Here is a 22,263-nt window from a genome sequence, read left to right as displayed (position 1 = left end):
ATCAGGACGACGCTGAAGGCAGTCATGCTGAGGACGTAGAGGTAACCATTCTTTCCTCCGATTCAAATCCTCTGCCAACATCAAAAATCCGTCAATCAAACCGGAAAGTAAAATTTTCTCACCCTCTTGCTTACTTGGACCCAAACTTTCTTTTGAAGATGCAGCAGCATGAAGCTCGCCGTACAACCCGGCACAGTGGCCAGGTAGTTACCTCCACCGGTTTACCGAACACTCCGGTTCGGAAACGCCGATCAGAGGTCTCTTATCCCATTGATACTTCATACCCAAAGCAGGTTGTTTCCGCCAGCCTCTTAACCCGTCTGATTCAAATTATCAGGGTACTTCTCACTCATCTTCTGGCGAGTCATCGGCCACACAGCTTCCACCCCTCAAAACAGTTCCTGGGTGAGCTATGCACGTGTCTTTATTCTTGATGTGTTATCTTTTCATACTGTACTGATCCTCATGTCTATCTTTTCTCAGCGCCAAGCCGAGACCCAGCAAGAAGGCTCGGTTAAGCAACCCTGCTGATGATAATGTAGCTGTTGAACCGGAAAAAATGCCAGATCCGGAAGAAACCAACGCTGACGACATGCTTAACGATCCGCCGCCTCAAGACCATGACTTCCTTGCCGAACAAGTGCAAGTTGACACTACAAGCCATGTAGACCGGCCAACCAGCCCTGTCCGAACTGATGACAAACCGGTCAGTCCAGTTAAGGATACTGACAAACCGCCAACTCCAGTGAAGGCTGCTGATGACCAAGACGATGACATTATGATTACTGGAACTGGCCACACCACTCCTGGCAATCCTGTTGCTTTGTCAAAGCATACAGCCAAGGACGAGCTCTCTGCTATCGGCAAAGGCAAATGGAATGCCGATTTATCAAGCTACGCCCATCTCAATGCTCAAGACATTCACTCTGGCTTCTTGAACCGTCTGTATACCAGCCGTGACTATGAAGCTAGTTTGGTAAACTTGATGAAGGAGCGGTATGAGGTAACTACTATTTTTCTCTTTGTCCAATTGCAGTTTATCAACTTCTAGCAGCCCCCAAGTGACGGTTTATGATACCAATCTAAACCGGGACTTTTGTCATAACTTAACTTTGCATATTTAGCCTCCAGGCACCGGATTACTTCTTTAAGATGAACCGGTTCCTTAAAATTTGCCATACTGCTCTTTCACCGGTATAGCCCCCAAGGGCCGGTTTAGCTTTATAAAGATGAATCGGGACTGTATAAGAATTCCCATGCCAACAGTTTTTGAGCAAACACACATTAGCCCCCATGTGCCAAGATTAATACTTGTATTGTGCTTGGGACTTGTAGAAATTTCTGATAAGGAGAAAATATGCATTAGCCCCCAAGTATCAAGGGCATAACTTGTTATGTGCTTGGTACTTCAAATATATACTGTCAACTCATTATGTATCTGTCTCTTTATAGGCTGAACTGAGCAAAAAGGAAAGCCAAACCGCTAATCTGCAAGAGAACATCAAGTCCCAACAGGCCGAAACTTCCAAAGCAAAAGATGAGCTGACGAGTGCCTTAGCCGCTATGGAAAAGCTAAAGGAGAGCTTCGCCAAGGAGCGGGCGGATTGGAACACAGAGAAATCCGCTTTGCGGAAAAGAGCTGAAGACGCAGAAGCAGCTCTCAAACCGGTGGTAGACGACCTGACTGGTGTAAAACGGCAAGTACATGCTATGACCGCTGCTGTGTTTGGTAAGCATCCTTGCTTTATACTTTCAACATATCTTCCCATGTGTTGCTGGTTTACTGATGTTTATAATGATGCAGGAACTCGTATTAGCCATCTGGGCTCTGACGTACAGAAGAAATTGAAAGCGGCCTATACTCTGATAGAGCAGCTGTATACCGGTGCGTAGCGGATCATCTGCACCGTTTCACACAATAAACCTCCTCCAACATTGATCAAGGACACCTTAGAAAGGCTATCCATGCTGCCTGCCCGGGTTGAAGAACTAAAGAAAGTTGTGGCAAGGGCCGGAGCTCTGACCGCTCTAACCCGGGCAAAGGCGTGGGTGCCTGATCTTGATCTGGTGGACGTGGCTAAATGCTTCCCAAGCTTAAAAGAAGACGGATCAGAATTTGGCCAGGAGGATCTCCGCGCCATAAACCGGGAAGTACGTCCACTGGCTTGTCAATTGGCTGAAGAAGCTGATCTCTCATACTATCAGGCAAGTTATGATGATAAGAACAGACGGGTTGCGGCGCCAATTCCAGAAGTGCAAAATCTGATCCCTCCAATCCGTAAGCACACTTATGCCCCTGATATTGAACCGTCAACCCTTATAAGCGACAAAGCTGTGTTCCAAGCTTTAACTGGGATCGACTGGACAACTGTTGACTTCCAACCGCTGGGTAGAGATGAAGAAGATGAACCAGTGCAAGATGATCCGCAGCCGTCAGGTCAAGCTGATAAGCAATCATAATCCGGGGGCCGGTTTAGTCTTCCACTTGCTGCAATGCTTATTGAGAAACAGTTATCCCTTTGGGCACTAAAACGCCTTGTAATAGGCTAGTTAAAACACTTGGTCTGTTATGCCTTCGTGCATATTTATCTACGACTGATGCGTGTTAATCCGCCATGCTTAAGATATGATGTTCATAATCCATAGCTATTTATTCAAGTTGTTCCTGCAGATAAAAATCTTAAAGCGCCCTGGCGGTTTACCACCGGGCGGGTCATGATACCCAAATATATATATATGACCAAGGTTTATAACCAAGGTTGTAAAAGATAACCAAATATGGAAATATATGATACCTGTGGCCTTTAGGCATAGTGTTGGCTGACCAACTTTGTAATGAGGATAATAACCCTAATCCGGAGTAAAAGTAACTCCTGTTATATGATGCCGGTTTACAATAAAACCGTTCCGGGTTGTGATAACCACCGGTTTATTCCATACTGGTGACTTTGAGTCAAAACCAGACCGGGTTGATAGTCTCCGGATTATAACTTGATCATGTACTGAAAACTTGTAGTTGACAACCTAACCGGGTTAAAAAACACCGGTTTGAAAACATCACAAATCTTATCAAAATAAAGAGAAACTTAGCAAAAGGCAAATAAAACCGTTGTAGTCGAGGCTTTTCACGGGCTGCCAGGCCCTAAATTCGACAGCAAAGAATCTCCAAACAACATTGTGAGCTGTGCTCAGTGGGTGCCTATGTTTGAGCTATTGTTTTACAACACTCTCTTTGGCCCCGGATTGATGTGGTTTTGACCCGATCAAGAGGTGTGACTGTGGTTCGGATACGACCAAGCCCCAAGTGATGCTGTGGCATTGCGCCGATCAAGAGGTGTAACTATGGTTCGGGTACGACCAAGCCCCCAAGTGATGCTGTGGCATTTCGCTGATCAAGAGGTGTAGCCATGGTTCGGATACGACCAAGCCCCCAAGTGATGCTATGGCATTGCGCCGATCAAGAGGTGTAGCTATGGTTCGGGTACGACCAAGCCCCCAAGTGATGCTGTGGCATTGCGCCGATCAAGAGGTGTAGCTATGGTTCGGATACGACCAAGCCCCCAAGTGATCTAATATGAAGCTTTGAGAAGCTAAATCAAGGGGTAACCGGATGCCGCTTTGTAAGCTCCATGTAACCACACATGATGTAAGAAAAACAACAGATACCCCGCTTTAGCCGGGGTTCTGGTTTACCCACATCGTCATCAACGTTGCCAACGCGTCAAACAAATCAGATAGAACCTGAGCTGGCGGTCGCACAGGGCCTCCTGCCCCGGCCGCTGCCACCGCTGCCGATCCGGAAGTCATCGCCGCTGCGGTCGAAGAGTGGAGCGCCGGTTGCGTGCCGGCCATGAAGATCGCAACCCGGTTTGGTAGATCAAAGGGGTTCGGAATACTGTCGCCATCGGAACAGCCGCCAATCCGGCCATCTTGTAACTGATATAACAACTCGGTCTCTCCGGTCGATGACTCGTCACCAGAATAAACGACGGTCTCACCACCAGATTCCGATCTATCCTCAGATTCCCCTCCATGGATAACTCCCACGAAGGCACGCTTCATGACAGGCTTGACCCGGGCAGATCTCGCACGCTGAGCCGTTTCGACGAGGTCGGTGCAGATGTCCGGCTCAGGGCTCGGTTCGCCGATCTTGCCAATGAAAACGTGTATGCCACCAAAGGGGACCCGGTACCCGTACTCGATTGAGCCGGCCTCGGGTCCCCAGCCTGCATTGTCGATGTAGAGCTTGCCGCGACGACTCTTGGTCATCCGGCCCACAGCGTAACCCTTGAGTCCTTCGAAGTTGCCCTCCAAGAACTTCAAACCATCGTGCGATAGCCCCACGGTGGGCGCCAACTGCCGTGGTTTTGTCACGGTAGATGTCCTAGAGAAAGGACTTATTCTTGGAGCCATCACTACGGGTTAGCTTAAAGGGGTTAAAGCGGACAAGGGACGCAAGAGAGTTTTATACTAGTTCGGCCCCTTACGATGAACGTAAAAGCCTACGTCTAGTTGTGATGGAATTGATGGGGTTTCGATGACCAAGGAGCGAATACGCTTTGCCTGAGTCTCGAGTTGTTGTCTGTTGTCCTTGAACCGCCGCCGGGTCGTCCCCTTATATACATGGGTTGACGCCCGTCGGTTTATAGAATCCCGAGGCCGGCTCATAATCATGTCCGGCTCGGTCTCTGCTACTTCTATCTTACAACACAATTTTACATATCAATACCGGTTTATGTCTACAGGCCTTAAACCGGCTTTGGGCCCTGGGCCTTCATAAAGCGTCACCGTCTGTCTTCATGGACTTCAGATACAGATGAACTACTTATGGGGTTAACCCGGCCTCTCCTGGCCGGTTTACGCCCACTGGTAATATCCCCAACACCTTGCCATCCTTCTTCTCTGCCAAATACTTGGGGCAGTTCCGCTTCCAGTGACCAGTCTGCTTGAAGTAGAAGCACTCAGTCTCAGGCTTAGGTCCAGACTTGGGTTTCTTCTCCTGAACAGCAACTTGCTTGTTGTTCTTCTTGAAGTTCCCCTTCTTCTTCCCTTTGCCCTTTTTCTTGAAACTAGTGGTCTTATTGACCATCAACACTTGACGCTCCTTTTTGATTTCTACCTCGGCAGCCTTTAGCATTGCGAAGAGCTCGGGGATCGTCTTAATCATCCCTTGCATGTTATAGTTCATCACGAAGCTCTTGTAGCTTGGTGGCAGTGATTGGAGAATTCTGTCAATGACGCTATCATCCGGAAGATTAACTCCCAGTTGAATCAAGTGATTATTATACCCAGACATTTTGAGTATATGCTCACTGACAGAACTATTCTCCTCCATCTTGCAGCTGTAGAACTTATTGGAGACTTCATATCTCTCAATCCGGACATTTGCTTGAAATATTGACTTCAACTCCTGGAACATCTCATATGCTCCATGACGTTCAAAACGTCGTTGAAGTCCCGGTTCTAAGCCGTAAAGCATGGCATATTGAACTATCGAGTAGTCATCAGTTTTGCTCTGCCAGACGTTCTTAACGTCGTCAGTTGCATCAGCAGCAGGCCTGGCACCCAGCGGTGCTTCCAGGACGTAATTCTTCTGCGCAGCAATGAGGATAATCCTCAAGTTACGGACCCAGTCCGTGTAATTGCTACCATTATCTTTGAACTTTGCTTTTTCAAGGAACGCATTAAAATTCAACAGAACAACAGCACGGGCCATCTATCTACAATCAACATAGACAAGCAAGATACTATCAGGTACTAAGTTCATGATAAATTTAAGTTCAATTAATCATATTACTTAAGAACTCCCACTTAGATAGACATCCCTCTAATCCTCTAAGTGATCACGTGATCCATATCAACTAAACCATGTCTGATCATCACGTGAGATGGAGTAGTTTCAACGGTGAACATCACTATGTTGATCATATCTACTATATGATTCACGCTCGACCTTTCGGTCTCCGTGTTCCGAGGCCATATCTGTTATATGCTAGGCTCGTCAAGCTTAACCGGAGTATTCCGCGTGTGCAACTGTTTTGCACCCGTTGTATTTGAACAAAGAGCCTATCACACCCGATCATCACGTGGTGTCTCAGCACGAAGAACTTTCACGACCGTGCATACTCAGGGAGAACACTTATACTTTGATAATTTAGTGAGGGATCATCTTATAATGCTACCGTCAATCAAAGCAAGATAAGATGCATAAAAGATAAACATCACATGGAATCAATATAAGTGATATGATATGGCCATCATCATCTTGTGCTTGTGATCTCCATCTCCGAAGCACCGTCATGATCACCATCGTCACCGGCGCGACACCTTGATCTTCATTCTAGCATCATTGTCGTCTTGCCAATCTTATGCTTCTACAACTATCGCTACCGCTTAGTGATAAAGTAAAGCATTACAGGGCGATTGCATTGCATACAATAAAGCGACAACCATATGGCTCCTGCCAGTTGCCGATAACTCAGTTACAAAACATGATCATCTCATACAATAAAATTTAGCATCATGTCTTGACCATATCACATCACAACATGCCCTGCCAAAACAAGTTAGACGTCCTCTACTTTGTTGTTGCAAATTTCACGTGGCTGCTATGGGCTTAGCAAGAACCGTTCTTACCTACGCATCAAGACCACAACGATAGTTTGTCAAGTTGGTGATGTTTTAACCTTTGCAAGGACCAGGCGTAGCCACACTCGGTTCAACTAAAGTTGGAGAGACTGACACCCGCCAGCCACCTTTGTGCAAAGCACGTCGGTAGAACCAGTCTCGCGTAAGCGTACGCGTAATGTCGGTCCGGGCCGCTTCATCCAACAATACCGCCGAACCAAAGTATGACATGCTGGTAAGTAGTATGACTTATATCGCCCACAACTCACTTGTGTTCTACTCGTGCATATAACATCTACACACAGACCTGGCTCTGATGCCACTGTTGGGGAACGCAGTAATTTCAAAAAAATTCCTATGCACACGCAAGATCACGGTGATGCATAACAACGAGAGGAGAGAGTGTTGTCCACGTACCCGCGTAGATCGAAAGCGGAAGCATTAGCACAACGCGGTTGATGTAGTCGTACGTCTTCACGATCCGACCGATCAAGTACCGAACGCACGGCACCTCCGAGTTCAGCACACGTTCAGCCCGATGACGTCCCTCGAACTCCGATCCAGCCGAGTGTTGAGGGAGAGTTTCGTCAGCACGACGGCGTGGTGACGATGATGATGTTCTATCGACGCAGGGCTTCGCCTAAGCACCGCTACAGTATTATCGAGGTGGACTATGGTGGAGGGGGGCACCGCACACGGCTAAAAGATCAAACGATCAATTGTTGTGTGCTTGGGGTGCCCCCCTACCCTCGTATATAAAGGAGCAAGGGGGAGGTGCGGCCGGCCAGGGAGGAGGCGCTCCAGGAGGAGTCCTACTCCCACTGGGAGTAGGACTCCCTCCCTTCCTTGTTGGAATAGGAGAAGGGGGAAAGAGGTGGAGGAGAGGAAGGAAAGGGGGGCGCCGCCCCCCTCTCCTTGTCCTATTCGGACTAGTGGGGAGGGGCGCGTGGCCCTTGCCCTGGCCGCCTCTCCTCATCTCCACTAAGGCCCACTATGGCCCATTAACCCCCGGGGGGTTCCGGTAACCCCTCCGGTACTCCGGTAAAATCCCGATTTCACCCGGAGCACTTCCGATATCCAAATATAGGCTTCCAATATATCAATCTTCATGTCTCGACCATTTCGAGACTCCTCGTCATGTCCGTGATCACACCTGGGACTCCGAACAACCTTCGGTACATCAAAACTCATAATATAACTATCATCGAAACTTTAAGCGTGCGGACCCTACGGGTTCGAGAACTATGTAGACATGACCGAGACACGTCTCCGGTCAATAACCAATAGCGGAACCTGGATGCTCATATTGGCTCCCATATATTCTACGAAGATCTTTATCGGTCAGACCGCATAACAACATACGTTGTTCCCTTTGTCATCGGTATGTTACTTGCCCGAGATTCGATCGTCGGTCTCTCAATACCTAGTTCAATCTCGTTACCGGCAAGTCTCTTTACTCGTTCCGTAATACATCATCCCACAACTAACTCATTATTTGCAATGCTTGCAAGGCTTAAGTGATGTGCATTACCGAGAGGGCCCAGAGATACCTCTCCGACAATCGGAGTGACAAATCCTAATCTCGAAATACGCCAACCCAACAAGTACCTTCGGAGACACCTGTAGAGCACCTTTATAATCACCCAGTTACGTTGTGACGTTTGGTAGCACACAAAGTGTTCCTCCAGTAAACGGGAGTTGCATGATCTCATAGTCATAGGAACATGTATAAGTCATGAAGAAAGCAATAGCAACATACTAAACGATCGAGTGCTAAGCTAACGGAATGGGTCAGGTCAATCACATCATTCTCCTAATGATGTGATCCTGTTAATCAAATGACAACTCATGTCTATGGCTAGGAAACATAACCATCTTTGATCAACGAGCTAGTCAAGTAGAGGCATACTAGTGACACAATGTTTGTCTATGTATTCACACAAGTATTATGTTTCCGGTTAATACAATTCTAGCATGAATAATAAAAATTTATCATGATATAAGGAAATAAAGAATAACTTTATTATTGCCTCTAGGGCATATTTCCTTCAGTTATGGCCTTTGAAAATTGTAATTGCACCTAGTCTTGTAGGTTAATTATCTGAATATCTGAAATTATATGGTTGGTTCATAGCTGCTGTTCAGGTCACTTATTTATAGGTTAACACTTGTTTCATTCATGCATATTTGTGCAGGAAGGATTGTGTAGAATAGAGGAGAAGGGGCACATGATACCATCCCAGTTTGTTGGCAAACAGGCTCATTTTATTTGCTTTGCACAGATGTGAGTTAAGTAGGTCTATACCATATAAAGTGAGCTAACAAAAGGTGGTTCTCTTCTCTGGTAGAAAGACATGGCTGTGTTGCTGTAGCGCTGTGTTGTTGTAGCAGTCAACAAGACATTGAGTAAAAGGTTGCTTCTCTTTCATCCAAGTGTCATCCGAGTGCAAATCGTGTATTGTTAAGGTTCTGATTTGTTTACACATACTTGTTAGTTCTGACCATGCCTTGCTTAAGGATCGATCAGTATTCATGAAATTTGTTTGCTGCATATGTTCGCACATGTTCCTATCTTAATTAATGTTGGATGTTTGTGTGTGTGTGTGTGTGACATTCAAGTCACATATTTGCAATATATGTTGGTATATGTTGTCTGAAACTTCTGCCATTTGACACAGCACAACAAGCTTTAGAAGTAGCTTTCTTCCATCTACAAAAGCTGAGAGGGAGGAGAGGCACATAAGTTTACCACTGAATAAGTTGCTCCTTAATGTGAGGCACAAAGATTTACCACTGAATAAGCAGCTCCTTTAGACATGATTGATGCTATAAAACAAAATAATGAAGTATTGTAACAATCTATATCTTCGGGATTTAGAGGTGCACATAGATAATGCAGTTTTAATTTTTCTGCGTCAAATAAAATGTGTCGGATATGTGAGGCAGATGTTCCAAACATCGTCTCTTACTTGTTGGATAACTAATTCGTAATTTCTAGTGGTATGCATTTTTCCTAATGGTGTTCTTAATGAAGATTGATATCTTCCTTTTGGTATTCTTTTTGTTGAAAATTTTGGTGTTCTTATTCTGGTCCGCATGTAATCCTTCTGATACTGATCCTTCTGCTATGGATTGCACTGCCATTGGGTTGAAGAGTAAGGATGCTGTTGTCCTGGCTGTTGAGAAATGTGTCACCTCACTGCTACTGGTAATTTTGCATCTACACTTGTTAATTTATATTGTTTCTGTCAAATACTAATTATTCAGCTATATGCGTGATAACTGTTGATGATCTCTTATGGTTGCAAGGGAAATGCATCCTTGGGCAAAATGTCCATATTCTTATATAGGTCCATTGCTGTCCCCTTCATAGACTTTTGATTTTATTTTCACTATATATTTTTTGTACTAAGCTTCAACTGTTAAGTATCAATAGATGCAGATATTATTCTACAGGGTATATCCAATTTCTTAATGCTCTAGCAGGGTAGGTTCTAGTTTTAGCCTAATTTATGCAAATCTATGGTAACCAAAGGTGACATTCTGCCAAATATTGACAAAATGATTCATGCCTACTTACCAGACTAGGAAAATAATACACTACTAGACAACTATAGAAATATGTACTTGTTTGTTTTCTCAATGCAACTATCCCTTTGTTACCTCCATAACTTATCATCAAGGATCACTGGACATATGGTAATTGAATGAATTTTGTGCACTACTTTATTTATTGTCCCCCTTTGTCAGCCAATTGTTTTTGTTTCTTGTTTGGATGATATGCACAAGTACTTAACACTTGGCTGTGTTAATTAATTCGGATATACATGAAAATTATATGTCGTAGATACTATGTTATCCTCATTTGTCGGCACTATAAGATTTAATTTTTTTGGTAGCATGTAGTTCATTTTCCACATGTTGCAATTCTCTTATTTCTACTATCTATTCATATCTGCAGATATCTAATGTTCTTGTAAATATGCTAGGTATGATTGAGTAGCGGGCTACTTGGTGCTTCTCATCACAATTCGCCACGACCTGATAGTTTCCATCAGGAGGGCCGATGGCAAGAACTTGGATAACAACATCAATAGTTTATTTGTTTTGTTTATGTAAACTGGAGTGTACTATTTCTTAACTTTGCTGTGTGTATATTTTGTCAATCTATGTTGTAAATTATCCTTTCATGGAGGATTTTGTGAACTGCAAATGTTGTAGATACCTGTGGCAGGGTGCATATTAATTGATATATGTGTATGGAATTTTGGAAATACTTATCTTTGCCCAAAATTAGCAATATGATCTGTGTAACGCATTATGCTAGAAAATACTCGATGAAAATTGGGCTGAAAGAAAGAGGCTAATGGGGTGTACCAAATTTAAATTGTGCCTACATCCATGATGATTTCTGTGACAAAAAATAGTGTCCACGTAGGCAGCCACGTCATTCCAATGTGTCCATTGAGAATCCTACATAGCATGGGTCCATGACGGTTGTTTCCGTCATGAAGGTTAGGGCCTGGTTTGGGCTGGGCGGGCCTCAGGCAGATCCTTGACGGTCAAGATCCGTCATGGATAGCATGATGTCAAATTATGACGCGATATACATGACGGATTTGAAATCCGTCATCGATGAGCACCCATGACAGTTTTTCCCTAATCTATGACGGACAAGTACCGTCATGTATTAATAGATTTCTTGTAGTGTATAATGATTGTAAAACGTCCAAAAATGATAATATAACAGCATGGAACAAGCAAAAATTATGGATACGTTGGAGACGTATCAGCATCCCCAAGCTTAATTCCTACTCGTCCTCGAGTAGGTAAATGATAAAAACAATTTTTTTGATGTGGAATGGTGCCTAACATGTTCATCATATATTCTTTTCTTTTGTAGCATGGACATTTGGACTTTTATATGATTCAAAGAATAGTCTAGTTTTGACATACGTTGATTTGACATTACTTTGTATCCTCACTATTTAATTAACACCAATTTAATGTACTTTCACTTATTATGACTATCACAATTTTCTATTGATTTCTCACTTTACATTTTCATGCAGCATTACAAACAACAATAACGTAGAGGACAAGCAGAGTAACGTCACTAGGAAAAATACATATCAAGGTACTATGCATCACATAAATCTAAAGCTGCTGTAGGTATCATCCTTCACCAAACTATCAAGTTAATACCTCCTAACAATGATACAAATCTTCAAGATGTAAGGCAACATCAGACTTTGCTAAAGATAAAATACATGCTTCAGTTCCTTCCATGCCGGTTACCTGTATAGTATTGCATATTTCTATAATCACTACACTGATCGCCACCTATTGTAACCGAGTATCATACTCATACTTCTATGTGTTCTCGGTGGTACAAACTGCATATACATCATCATGTATTTGCGTGAGCTTTGTTGATACAGTCCACACATTTGGTTGATATATATGTGATGTTTATCGTCCTGCCATTGTGTGAATGTTTAGCCCAATTGTATTGGCAATTATGTATGATCGGCGTTTTGGTGGTAGATTGGGTTGTTTCATGGACAAGTTCATGCTTCTCTTAACCATTTTGGATTTCCGTCTTCTGTTTGCGTGCGAAATATAGTGCCATCGTGCAAGTTGTCCGAAATGTTCGAGCAATGCTTGCTTTGTCGTATAAATTTTAATAATTTTTTGAAGAGTTATAGCAATTGAACTTAGATCTCTATATATGGTCTTATATTGTTCAATGTTGAAAGAAAATGATGTAATGGTTGCTTGACTGTGTTATGTTCTGTTTACCTGTCACCTTTGCTTTATGTGCCATCATTTTAAGTTTTTGCATTTTCAGGGTAATACACTATTAACTCTAAATGTTTTAAATACGATAGGAAAAATCTAATCGGTTGATGGATAAGATTGTCCACCAAATTTTTTGAATCATTGCCTATTTGTGAAATCTATTATTTTCCTGACTAAAATTATTGTCTTCTTTCATTGTTAGGTTACTATGAAAATCCGCTACAAGTCCCGCAGCATGCGTGGGGCATCATCTAGTAGCATTTAGTTTCTCATACCAAAATACTACTACCATCAATTGTCAACCAAAATATACCAGTTCTTAGTATTTCTGAAATACCAAATATATCCATCTCTTCTTAATAACCCTATCACAAGGCACACATCTCTCTCAGTCTTTGTTCTTCCACCTCCTGAACTAGTCGATGACGGCGGCCCGCTCCACCACGCCTCGCCGACACCATCACCTGCCCTCGACTTGCTCCTGTCCTAATGCCCATAGTTTCCGCTCGACCTCCAATCCTCACCCTGCGAGATCCCACTCACTCTGCTGTCCCCCTCCCCCTATCATCGCATTGCTGCAACGACTACGTAGGTGCCGTGATCGTGACCTCGACTGCCCTTGCTCGTGCGCCCTCCCCGGGCTCACCCCGCGCGACCTCGACGACCTCATTTGCTAGGTTTCTCCCTCTCCTTTCTTTCCTATTGTCTATATGCAGTCTTGTTTACATGGCTCCAGAAGTGTTCAAGCCATGAACACGAATCTGGCTGCCTTCTTTCATTAGTCAAACAAAAGCGATCATGCAGCTTAAGAGGAAAATTCTACCACACTACTAGTTTCTAAGCATTCAGTGGAACGAGGTGTACAATGAAGAAAATTACAGGAACTATAGGCAACATCAAACTTTTTGGTATCAATGTCAGTGCCAATAATCTGAGAAGCACTAGCTGATTCTGCCCCCTCAGCGGCCTAAAAGTGAAATTTCATGTGTCAAATCTCACTTTCCAGACTCAGTTACATAAGTATGTCTGAATACATTTTACTTTCTTTAAGTTCAACTATACCAAGGCCAAAATTAGCATCAATGGAACATGCTTCAACTTTCGCAGTATTTCATATTGCTCTGAGGCCTACATAGTTGTAATGTGTAAGATATATAGGACAGGAGACAATAACTATTTAAAAAAAAAATATTTAGAGGATATTCACAAGAATGTCAAAGTGCCAGACATATTGTTGTCAACACTTAATAGGGATAAAAATATGGGATGAAATCATGTATCCAGATTACCCATAAAAGAATTGGAACCTTGTGGCACCTTAACACAAGTGATGCTTTCTACAGTATGGAAAACCCCGCATTCTTATGTTTGTTATTTGGATAAGGACCCTAAATTAAGAGAGATTTCCGCAAAAATAAATACAACAGAGAAACAACCCATTTGATGCTAAGTTGGTAACGGTTGCATTTGAAATTAAATAAACAAATCATTGGTAATAATAGAGAAAATTCAATGGGCATTTCATGCAAGTTTGTTTAGTAGCATGTAAAAAACCAGAACAATCCTCGTTGCTGGGCAGTACGTAGATAAACTAGCTAGCTAGCTCGACGGAGAAGAATGCGGTGAGACCGAGGGCATCTCATCAGAAGGACAAATGGACGAACCTAGATGTTGCGGCATTGCGTCTCGGCCTGGGATCGCTTGTCGAGGTTGGGGACCATGCGGAAGCGACGCCGGCAGTTCTTAACGAGCGGCCGATGGCCTCCTGCCACCGGCGCTGCGCATCCTCTGAAGGATTCTTCGCTGAAACCTCGAATGTCTTGAATCCATGGATTTTTTGCGTAGGTAAGACATGATTGATGATTGATTAATCTAATTGATTGATCAACTCTCAGTCCGTCTCTTCCTCCTACTTCTCTGTCCCCTCCGATCGGCCCATGTATAGTTGATAAATATAGCCTTGTTTATTTTTGGTAGATCGCGAAAATAATAATAAATGACTCACTACGTTCCCTCCTGTCGATAAGCCTAAGAATTCTCCCATGATGATTTTTGTTTGTCATTGACACATGGACACACCCAGAGGTGCCCGTTTCCAGTGTCTTTTATAGTAGTAACATTGCAAAACCCTAATGCTGGGTTGGTTATGATTGTACGCTACCTTAACATCAAGGAGATCTTTAAATCTCGTTTCTAAAGAGAAATTACTAGTTTGCGCTAATAGATGGCGAGATTCTAATGCTAAATTTATAGTTTATAATTTATAAAATAAATATAATTTATAATAAACTCTTGTACTTTATTACAATTTATTCTAGCACGGTATAATATAAGTGGATATATTTCTTATTACTTAGTTAGCTTGCTTTGTTCCATCAAACATAGTTAGCTTATTTTCACTATTGTTACTTAGTTACCTTAGTTAACCACATGACAATGATGCTAAATATTAAATATAACGCTCTTTGTAATTACACTAGTTTTCGCAATTTGTAGACATTTTCCTTAACAAGTCTTGAAACCAAATCCCTTTGAAGCATTGTTTCCTTAAAAATGAAAAAATTGCGTGTCTTTTAACAAGACCTTAAAACCAATTTCTTAAATACAAAATTGAACAAAAAAAGGCATAAACTTATTTGAAATAATTTTAAAAAAAATAGCATATGTTTTTTACGTGTGTGTTTGTGTGTTCTTATGTGTTTTAATATCCTTCTAGATTGTTTCCTTATAAACATTATAAATTATATTGCTTAACAAATATCTCGATAATGGTTTCTATTCTATATTTACTATATCGTGTACAAATAACTTGAAATATTAGTTGTAGAGATAGTTTTATCTAATGGCGGAGAAGTGTAAAGTCCTAGTGTCTTCGACCGTAGGATTTACTTTTTGACTGGATCTTGTCATGTGGCACCTCCAGAATATTCTACAAACTAGCCTAGCTATTTCGTCCATGATTCTCTAGAACAATCCTCTTAGAGCATAGCAACATGACGCACGCATTTTGTGCTCTTGTGTAGGGATGCAAGCTTGGCGGGCTACTGGGCAACACCATAATAAAAATGAAGTGTTAATTTTAAGTATCGATGAACTCATATTAAATTTATGGATGAGTTCCGTGGGACGAAGCAGGTCGTAGCTTGCACCCATACTCTTGTGTCCCGAGACAAACTTCCGCCTGCACATTGCCATGGTTGGTCATCACAAAACCTCCCCAAGCAAAGTTCGCCCTGCCACTGTGGTCCAATATAGTAAGTTCCATGAGTTGACAAAGGCACAAAACTATTGACATATATAGCTTATTGCACAAAAATATGTGACACCAAACTTCAAACTTTTAACCTTGCCAGTTAAATAGAAACATATGTACATAATAGTAGGATGGGTGGCATGCTAAATATCCAACTATCATTACCTGGAATGAAAAACAATCACTAAAGATTAATATTATTTAAGGCAAAAGTTGAATCTGTATTTTATCCAGGATGTTCATATGCTCATTTTCTATACAAATTTGTATACAACATAAAGAATACCGACATTTTTTTTTCATAGTACAATCTTTGTTTTGCCCTCCATCACCCCAAGAGCCATTTTGCTAGTCCAAAAGGTGTTTCTCCTCATTTCAAAGGTAATAAACATCGAGGTGCTTTGCGTATTGTGTTTAAACTAGGAAACTATTGTTTGCAAATTGCAATTTTGCTAACAGCAGTTCAAGATAAATTGGTTTAATCTCTTTTGCCTTTTATTTCCTTGCCAATAGTTTGCTGAAACAAGTAGAACGACAAATTGCAACACAACATAGCTATGAAGATATAATTGCAAAGTCATGATTCACAAACTTTGACCAAATTTATAGAGAAAATTATCTATATAGCGACAAATCAAGATTCACATTGTGTTGCAGGGCTGCGAAATACCAAGATACATGTGTCACTTAGAGAGCTGAGAGGCAGGTTGGGTTGACTGGTAGCTACTACTAGTGACGTGGTACCTGGGTCTTCTTGCGCTTGCAGGAGCGCGCCCACCATTCCTGCCCGACGCCGTCGATGGTGCCGCCGCCGCTCACGGACAGGCCGTCCACGCCGTAGATGTACAGCCACTTCATCGGGTCCCTCCCCGCCCACTCGTCCGTGCTCGCCGGCGCCACGATCGTCCCGGCAATCTGGCCAGCGCCACCGCCAACATCAAGAAACGCACGCGAGAAACAAGGGACCGCGCGAACCTGTTCGCAGCGGAGCGCACGTACCAGCAGCTTGAGCTTCTTCTTGCAGGGGCCGGAGAGCTGCACCGGCAGATCCGGTAGGCCTTGGCGACGGGCACGGCGAGCACGGCCTGCTCCTCGGAGCCGCACGCCGCCGTCCACGCGTCCACGAACGCCTAACCATCCATCAAAACAGAGCGCGCCGAGAGCATAATTAACCACGGCGATCGATCCACGCGTAACAATCAATCTGAGAGAGTGCATATATGCGTTACCTGCGTGTCGTTGGCAATGCCGTCGCCGACGGCGCCGAAGTCGTCGAGGGTGAGGAGGACGCGGGCCTCGGCGGCGCCGGAGAAATACAGGACGGCCGCGCCGGCGACCGCCACGAGCCCACGCAGCACGGACGCCACCGGAATCCTCGCCCCGGGCACCATTCCCGCGCCGAATAAATCACCTAGCTAGCTCTGCTCGGGGCGCGCACCGCCGCACCGCTGGCACCGAGCGGCATAAAGAACTGAAGACGGGAAGCGGCGAGAGCAGATTGCTTGCACGACACCTAGCATGTGCCGCTCTTGTACCTGGCTCGCTTTTTCCCGGGAAGCAAGTGAATTTCGTCCGTGATTTTGTCGGGCGATCGCGAGATTTCCGCATGTGGCAAAGGGGTCGTTTGAGTTGCCTCCGGATTGGGAACACATTGCTGCGCTTTCGTTTGATTCATATCCATGTCTTGATTGAAATGCACTGTATATTGCTTTATGTAGGTTTTTTTTAAACTTGCTTTATGTAGATTGGTATAATTGGACAAGTGCTTTACTATGAGGCAAGTTATAGGATGGTAAAACGAGCCACAGAATCGGCAAGAGTTTCTGAAGAGTGGAAGGGGATCAGCCGATCAGGGGAATTTTGTGCAAAGGCTGCATGAGTCGTCTAAGATTGATTTAGAGTTCTTTTTTCTTTTTCAGTTTTGCTAAAGCACATCTAGATGTGCCATAAGTATTGCACATCTAAGTCATATATCATTGATCTTACATTGAGATTCGAGTGAATATTTTCTTTCTCTTTTTCCTTTTTCCTTTCTTTTTATATGTGGGTGATTTAGAGGTTTATTATTTTCCTTTTAAGTAGCGATGAAGACTAGGTCAAAGTTATCTCTCCCTATCAACGGAAATGTCGCCTCTCACTGAAAGAATATCCTCATAGATTGGTCTATATTTATTTAAGTATTTAAGACCGGGTCGGAGTAGCGCTTTGTTATCAACAGAGATGTCGTCTCTCGCTGAAAAAACAATCAACATAAATTGAATTAGAAGTTCTTTTCTCTAAGAAAACTGAAAACATGGTCGAAGTTGCGAAGTCGCTATCAAGGGAATGTGGTGTCCCATTGAGATATTAATCCGTATTACTGAGACCGGACAGTGTCAAACCTGGGATACCATCATCCTCCCAATCATTCAACCACTTGTTGCTTTCAGGGTAAGTTTTTGGTTAGACTAGGTATTTTATCATAGTGGCACACCATAAAATAGTTGTTTTGTGATGCGTTAAATCTTTATTATTAAAGGGGAGTTGGTAGTCTCGCCTCACCACCCATCAACCCCCTCCATGTTGGTTTTTTTCTCCCTCCACTAAAAATCGAATCGATTCGCCAGACACTCCTTGTTTGTTTTTCCTAAGTTCGCGGGGATCGTAAGATGAGAATGAAAACAGACTTAGGAATTGAATCGGAAATTCTGATTTCTGTTTAATTTGGTAAGTAGTGGCAGGACATTTCTGTTGTAATTTGGTAAGATAAGAAAAGATATTTGAGTTGTGTTGGGAAAGTTGCGATTGTGATTCACTAGTAGAGATAATGATATATAATAAATGGCGTAGTGTGTGGGATTAGGGATTTGTCATTGAGAAACATATCTAATTTTGTTTTGGAAGGTTATTGGGAAAAAATTGTGTGGAATTAATCCTTAAGTTTGTTTTCATTATCTGTGGCGAGCCCTCGGATAAAAAAATCCCGTCGTCCCGCTTTCATTCTAATCTTACGATCCTGGCACACGAACACATAAACAAAGCTGGAAGAGAAAACCGGCTGAGGCAAAGGGAAAAAAGAAACACGCACGATAAATAAAGAGTTGGTTCGAGCGAGACAATGGAACAAATGATCGAACCAACTCTTTATTGATGATGACGTAGACTTATACAGTGGGAATGGTCATCTATGAGAGACACGACGGTTTGTAGAGACGTCGTTCCAGGGAATCGTCATGACAGTTGCTAGAATCCTGGAACCACGCGCATGAGAAAAGGAGCAGGGATTATCCCCTATAACCGCAAGGGTTATATTTCCAACACTCTCCCTAATCACCGCTTGATTGTGGTTATATTTTTAACACTCTCCCTAATCACCGCTTGATTGTATGATAGTTCATCGTCTGATAACTTCTTCAAACCCAGTGGAAAAATAAGGAGAAAATGATGCAACATATTAATAGTTATTGCCTTCTGTCAACTCAATATGAGAAAACCCATGGAATTCAGAGGACAATAAATATGCCATATATAATTTCCTAAAAAACCCGATGGTGAAAACAGAAAGTATGACATATGAGCTTGTGTTGGTATCACCTCATTAAAAACCTTTATGAGAACCTGTAAAGTAAACTTATGAAGTGAAAAAGGGTATAATATGATGCTTTGAACATGAACCATCCAGGAAGATATTGTTGGGGAACGTAGCATGCGATTTCAAAAAAATTCTACGATCACGCAAGATCTATCTAGGAGATGCATAGCAACGAGAGGGGGGGGGGGGGGGGGGGGGGGGAGTGTGTCCACGTACCCTCGTAGACCGAAAGCGGAAGCGTTAGGTTAACGCGGTTGATGTATTCGAACGTCTTCATGATCCAACCGATCTTAGTACCGAACGTACGGCACCTCCGTGTTCAGCACACATTCAGCTCGATGACGTCCCTCGAACTCTTGATCCAACAGAGGGTCGAGGGAGAGTTCTCTCAGCACGACGGCGTGGTGACGGTGATGGTGATGTGATCCGCGCAGGGCTTCTCCTAAGCACTACGACGCTATGACCGGAGGCGTAAACTGTGGAGGGGACACCGCACACGGCTAAGACAACACTTGATGTGCTTTGGGGTGCCCCCTGCCCCCGTATATAAAGGAGGAGGGGAGGAGGCCGGCCACCAGGGGAGCGCCAGGGAGAGGGGAGTCCTACTAGGACTCCAATCCTAGTAGGATTCGGCTCCCCCCTTTTTTTCCTTCTTCCGGAGGGGGAAAAGGGGGAAAGGAGAGGGAGTAGGAGAAGGAAGGCGCCGCCCCCTTCCCTAATCCAATTCGGCCTCCTCCCTTGTGGGGGGCGTGCCAGCCCCTTGTGGGCTGGTTAGCCTCCCTCCTATGGCCCATATGGCCCATATCTTTCCCCGGGGGGTTCCGGTAACCCCTCCGGTACTCCGGTATGTACCCAATAAACTCCGAAACCCTTCCGGTGTCCGAATACTACCTTTAAATATATCAATCTTTACCTCTCGACCATTTCAAGACTCCTCGTCATGTCCGTGATCTCATCCGGGACTCCGAACAAACTTCGGTCACCAAAACACATAACTCATAATACAAATCGTCATCAAACGTTAAGCGTGCGGACCCTACGGGTTCCAGAATTATGTAGACATGACCGAGACACCTCTCCGGTCAATAACCAATAGCAGAACCTGGATGCTCATATTGGCTCCACATATTCTACGAAGATCTTTATCGGTCGAACCGTAATGACAACATACGTTATTCCCTTTACCATCGGTATGTTACTTGCCCGAGATTCGATCGTCGGTATCTTTATACCTAGTTCAATCTCGTTACCGGCAAGTCTCTTTACTCGTTCAGTAATGCATCATCCTGTAACTAACTCATTAGTCACATTGCTTGCAAGGCTTATTATGATGTGCATTACCGAGAGGGCCCAGAGATACCTCTCCGATACTCGGAGTGACAAATCCTAATCTCGATCTATGCCAACCCAACAAAACACCTTCGGAGATACCTGTAGAGCATCTTTATAATCACCCAGTTACGTTGTGACGTTTGATAGCACACAAGGTATTCCTCCGGTATTCGGGAGTTGCATAATCTCATAGTCAAAGGAATATGTATAAGTCATGAAGAAAGCATAAGCAATGAAACTTAATGATCATTATGCTAAGCTAATGGATGGGTCTTGTCCATCACATCATTCTCCTAATGATGTGATCCCATTCATCAAATGACTACACATGTCTGTTGTTAGGAAACTTAACCATCTTTGATTAACGAGCTAGTCTAGTAGAGGCATACTAGGGACACTTTGTTTTGTCTATGTATTCACACATGTATCAAGTTTCCGGTTAATACAATTCTAGCATGAATAATAGATATTTATCATGATATAAGGAAATATAAATAACAACTTTATTATTGCCTCTAGGGCATATTTCCTTCAGTCTCTCACTTGCACTAAGTCAATAATCTAGTTCACATCGCCATGTGATTTAACACCAATAGTTCACATCTTTATGTGATTAACATCCATAGTTCACATCGCCATGTGAACCAATACCCAAAGGGTTTACTAGAGTCAATAATCTAGTTCACATCGCTATGTGATTAACACCCAAAGAGTACTAAGGTGTGATCATGTTTTGCTTGTGAGAGAAGTTTAGTCAACGGGTCTGCCACATTCAGAGCCGTATGTATTTTGCAAATTTTCTATGTCTACAATGCTTTGCATGGAGCTACTTTAGCTAATTGCTCCCACTTTCAATATGTATCCAGATTGAGACTCAGAGTCATCCGGATCGGTGTAAAAGCTTGCATCGATGTAACTCTTTACGATGAACTCTTTATCACCTCCATTACCGAGAAATATTTCCTTAGTCTTCTTAGGTAACTAAGGATAAATTTGACCGCTGTCCAGTGATCCACTCCTGGATCACTATCGTACCCCCTTGCCAAACTCATGGCAAGGTACACAATAGGTCTGGTACACAACGTAGCATACTTTATAGAACCTATGGCTGAGGCATAGGGAATGACTTTCATTCTCTTTCTATTTTCTGCCGTGGTCGGGTTTCGAGTCTTACTCAACTTTACACCTTGCAATACAGGAAAGAACTCCTTCTTTGACTGTTCCATTTCGAACTACATCAAAATCTTGTCAAGGTATGTACTCATTGAAAAATCTTATCAAGCGTCTTGATCTATCTCTTCGGATCTTGATGCCCAATATGTAAGCAACTTCACTGAGGTCTTTCTTTGAAAACTCCTTTCAAACACTCCTTTATGCTTTCCAGAAAATTCTACATCATTTCCGATCAACAATATGTCATTCACATATATGTATCAGAAAGGCTGTAGTGCTCCCACTCACTTTCTTGTAAATACCGGCTTCACCACAAGTCTGTATAAAACTATATGCTTTGATATATTCATCAAAGCGTATATTCCAACTCCGAGATGCTTGCACCAGTCCATAAATGGATCGCTGGAGCTTGCACATTTTGGTAGCACCTTTAGGATTGACAAAACCTTCTGGTTGCATAATATACAACTTTACTTTAATAAATCCATTATGGAATGTAGTTTTG

The 22,263-nt window shown here is 43.1% G+C and overlaps 1 pseudogene; it reads right to left on the bottom strand.

Annotated features, from left to right (window-relative positions):
• Positions 1 to 13,900: 13,900 nt before the first annotated feature.
• LOC123182846 (probable polygalacturonase At1g80170) lies at positions 13,901 to 17,180 on the bottom strand (annotated as a pseudogene).
• Between the last annotated feature and the right edge of the window lie 5,083 nt (positions 17,181 to 22,263).

The sequence above is a fragment of the Triticum aestivum genome, chromosome 1D, assembly GCF_018294505.1.
Source record: "Triticum aestivum cultivar Chinese Spring chromosome 1D, IWGSC CS RefSeq v2.1, whole genome shotgun sequence".
In the NCBI taxonomy this organism is placed as follows: Eukaryota; Viridiplantae; Streptophyta; class Magnoliopsida; order Poales; family Poaceae; genus Triticum; species Triticum aestivum.
Note: the sequence above shows the minus strand (reverse complement) of the source record. Positions and strands in the feature narration are given on the sequence as shown.